The 4,683-nt window shown below is 36.2% G+C and overlaps 1 long non-coding RNA gene across 1 annotated transcript; it reads right to left on the reverse strand.

The window, feature by feature from the left end:
- Positions 1-2,738: 2,738 nt before the first annotated feature.
- Positions 2,739-4,332, reverse strand: LOC111856887 (uncharacterized). The gene is made up of 3 exons (XR_011983192.1): positions 4,212-4,332; positions 3,799-3,981; positions 2,739-3,293 (listed from the first exon to the last, which is right to left on the reverse strand). It is a non-coding gene; the product is annotated as an uncharacterized lncRNA (long non-coding RNA).
- Positions 4,333-4,683: the final 351 nt, after the last annotated feature.

The raw sequence follows: 4,683 nt of genomic DNA on the forward strand, positions 1-4,683 counted from the left end.
GTATAATTTCTACATTATTTTTGCATATGACAAGACTTTTGTCCAGGCAAAAGTTGACCTTTCTGTCCTAATTACATGACAAAACTCAATGAATGATGCAAAACTTTATTTTGGTATAATAAGCATAATCTAGAGGGCTTTGCCTTTTCTTATAAGCCATTTCTGATTCCAACTGATTAACTACAGGTCAAGTTATTATTTGTTGTTCCTACAACTTGGTTAAGCGACAAGACTTTTGTCAGGCACTGTAGGGTTTACAAAGAATGGTGTGCAAAGGGAAAAACATCTAGTATGCGGCAGTCCTGTGGGCGAAAATGCCTTGTTGATGCTAGAGGTCAGAGGAGAATGGGCCGACTGATTCAAGCTGATAGAAGAGCAACTTTGACTGAAATTACCACTCGTTACAACCGAGGTATGCAGCAAAGCATTTGTGAAGCCACAACACGCACAACCTTGAGGCAGATGGGCTAAAACAGCAGAAGACCCCACCGGGTACCACTCATCTCCACTACAAATAGGAAAAAGAGGCTACAATTTGCACGAGCTCACCAAAATTGGACAGTTGAAGACTGGAAAAATGTTGCCTGGTCTGATGAGTCTCGATTTCTGTTGAGACAATCAAATGGTAGAGTCAGAATTTGGCATAAACAGAATGAAACACGGATCCATTATGCCTTGTTACCACTGTGCAGGCTGGTGGTGGTGGTGTAATGGTGTGGGGGATGTTTTCTTGGCACACTTTACGCCCCCTAGTGCCAATTGGGCATCGTTTAAATGCCACGGCCTACCTGAGCATTGTTTCTGACCATGTCCATCCCTTTATGACCACCATGTACCCATCCTCTGATGGCTACTTCCAGCAGGATAATGCACCATGTCACAAAGCTCAAATCATTTCAAATTGGTTTCTTGAACATGACAATGAGTTCACTGTACTAAAATGGCCCCCACAGTCACCAGATCTCAACCCAATAGAGCATCTTTGGGATGTGGTGGAACGGGAGCTTCGTGCCCTGGATGTGCATCCCACAAATCTCCATCAACTGCAAGATGCTATCCTATCAATATGGGCCAACATTTCTAAAGAATGCTTTCAGCACCTTGTTGAATCAATGCCACGTAGAATTAAGGCAGTTCTGAAGGCGAAAGGGGGTCAAACACCGTATTAGTATGGTGTTCCTAATAATCCTTTAGGTGAGTGTATGTACCTTTAGAAAATCAAGTAGAATTTAAGATGACTTTAGGTAATCTGCGCATGCGCGAAAAAGAAGCTCAAAAGTGCTTCTCCGTTCTCTTCGACAGGTAAGTAATAGTTGAAAATGCATAATATTTTGGAGTTTTTGACTCAATGTATTTGATAATTGTGTTAACCTTGAGCAATTTAGTTGTCATCACTTAATTCTGTATATTTTCTGCACATTTGGAAACTCGAGTTGATGATCTTTAGTCTACGCCATACGGCATATTAAAATCTCTGTGTTTTACATAAAGATGCGTTAGTCTTGAATGTGTTACTTTATCCGTGATATATTTTTGTTTAATTAAATGGTAATGATTTACATTAACTGCACCCTCATAGTGCATTCATAAGGCATCAATAAGCCATTCATAAGCCGCATTTAACTATACATTAAAGACTCCTAAAGTATCTATAGCACCCTCATAGTGCATTCATAAGGCATCCATAAGCCATTAACTGCACCCTCATAGTGCATTCATAAGGCATCAATAAGCCATTCATAAGCCGCATTTAACTATACATTAAAGACTCCTAAAGTATCTATAGCACCCTCATAGTGCATTCATAAGGCATCCATAAGCCATTAACTGCACCCTCATAGTGCATTCATAAGGCATCAATAAGCCATTCGTAAGCCGCATTTAACTATACATTAACGACTCCTAAAGTATCTATAATGCCTTTAAAGGAAAAAATATAACAGCTTTAATATACCCTCATAAAATGGTTTGCTATTGTTTTCATATACATGACATAAGTTCAATAATCATTTCGGTCCATTATTGAAGATGATATTACATGAGTTATGCACCTTCGTCATGAATTCACATTCTGACATAAATTTCAATTAAAGCCACGTTAAAGGTATCATGGGTGGTTCCTTAACTTTTGATGTAACTTTAAGCCCAGTATATAAATGCATTATAATAGCATGACTTATGTTTAATGCATTTATAGATTGAGCATAAATGTACATTAAAGCATCATAATGCATTCATAGTACCTCTAATGAACAAGACAAAATGTCTTATATATTAATTGTATGGAGATGTATGTCAGAGGTCAAACACTCAACACTTACCTTATGGAGTTACGTATGGGATACATATAAATACAAAGGCAATTATCTGTATCAATTATAAACTTTACAGAATTGAGAATTAATTATAGAATATATATTAAGGTCTTGTAGATGATTTCAGTGCAGTTATTGTAAAGTCATTTCAAACGTAACTCTCTTTATACATTTATAAACTGTGTACTACACTCACATGCTGTATATCACATACTTTATACCTTAATAAAAGGGTTTAGTGCAGTCAATGTAAAGTCAAGCCATTTGTAGCTGTCATTATATATTCACAAACTAAATTATATATCACATAGATTTGCATTAGGTTTTATAAAACACTCAAACATTGTAAAAAAAAAAAGAGATAGACTGCAGTTTGATTATGTGAAACATTAACTTTAATAAAATTATTACAATGTACAGAGACTGAGTTTACAAATACAAACTCCTTTATAGTCATGGACCTTGATGAGCTCACTTGACAGTTCACAGTATTACTACCGTTTTAACACTCAGAAAGCCAAATAACATGCTCTCCAACTTTCACCTTAACACAATTAAATTTAAACAGTTTTGTAAGCAATAAAAAGGAAGTGCTAAAACTAATAGAATACAAAAATTATTCTTCACCAACTCCCCTAACTACTTAACTGCGTTTAACTGCAATTTAAGCATTTGCATGCTTAATTGGAAGAAGTTTTCCCTGAGCCTTAAAGCTTTTTATCTTGGATGAGACTTCTCCGTTCATCGCCTCTTTGCACCTTTTGCTGAAGCTCGCTACCGTTTCAGTTGCTTCATTCCATGGGGGCAAAGTTGCGTAGACCTCTGGAGCAGCAATAAAAAGCTCTGCTATGGCCGCAGTTCTGGCCATGGTGTTTCGGTTAACCCCAATGTGGCGGAAGCATCTGGCCATTGGTTTGCCCAATGCGTGAAGCTTCAGAGCTTTCTTATAGCGGGCAACAATGCCTTTGGGGTTACACACTGTGGAAGATAAGCATAAACATCAATCCATAATGATTAAGGAATCATCATATTGCTTTTTCTCCCAAAGAATGCACTAAATGAGATTTTAAATGGGGAAGAGAGACTACAAAAGCTCCATAATAATAACAAATCAGATTTAATATTTAAATTAATGTATTTGTTGGATTTTTTATTATACATATAAAGCTGGATTGAATTAATATATCAAAATAATAAAAAGTAATAAAATGATGTCCCTATGATGACAGATTAATAAATATTCACAGTTTTTCAATCATAGTGTTCATCAAATTTCACCACATTTACCAGTGAGCAATTACAGTGAGCCATTTTTCCCTGGAGCATCTTGGGGTTAAGGGTCTTAAAGGTCCTAACCACTAGACCACCACCAACCCCATAATTCAATACTATGATAATCCAGATACGACTGAAGAGAATTATATAATCTCTATTCCACACCTAGCTAGAAAGCACAATAATATTTGTGCTTTCTTTTACTCACGTCGTGTTCGACTATAACTTTCAGTTTCTTTCATTTTTATGATCTTCTTTTTCTTGCTTTTCTTGCTTCCTTGCTTCTTCTTTGACTTTTCCTTGGATGTGTCTGATGAATCTGAGAGATCTGATGACTCATCAGATGAACCACCAGATGAAGAGCTGCTGATCTCCATAGCTTTACTTGTGGCTGCACAAAGACACACACATAAATACACAGTGAATATTATTGAAAAAAATACATCATAAATAAAAGAAAATACTAATCAAATATTTTTTATATTTTTGTCCTTCCTAAAACTACACCTTTCAAAAAACCTTACAGACAAATGTCATACAGTTGTTTTAAGATTCTGATTATTCTGATTATTTAATATGTCATGGGAAGTGTAGGTTAAAACATTTATTATGCTGGCTTACCATGGCTTGGTCTAGGAGCAGAACACTGCTGTAATTGCTGTTTCAGGAACTGTTTGTCTTCGTTGAGTTCTTCAATCTGTTTCACCAACATGGCATTTTTTGTTTGCTCATTCTGCAGTTGCAAACGCAACTTCTGCACCTCCAGAGCACCTGTGGGAGAAACAAGTGCTGCAGAGGGTATTCGTGCTGTGACAGGATACAAATCAGCTCAAAGTAAAAGGCTAAAGCGTGTAAAACTTTAAATCAGATCTCTAGATGGATTAAAACCATGATGTAAATACATAATAAATTTCGCACACATACACCACCAGTCAAAAGTTTGGACACACCTGGTTGAATGTGTGTTTCTCAATGTCATTTTGAATTGATGGTGCATGCAGACATGCCAAAAAACATCTAATTTTACCAATATGCAGGTAATAGTCAACTGATTACAAGAAATGAATTTATCTAATTATTTTATAATAAAAAC

The sequence above is a fragment of the Paramormyrops kingsleyae genome, chromosome 17, assembly GCF_048594095.1.
Source record: "Paramormyrops kingsleyae isolate MSU_618 chromosome 17, PKINGS_0.4, whole genome shotgun sequence".
Taxonomy (NCBI): Eukaryota; Metazoa; Chordata; class Actinopteri; order Osteoglossiformes; family Mormyridae; genus Paramormyrops; species Paramormyrops kingsleyae.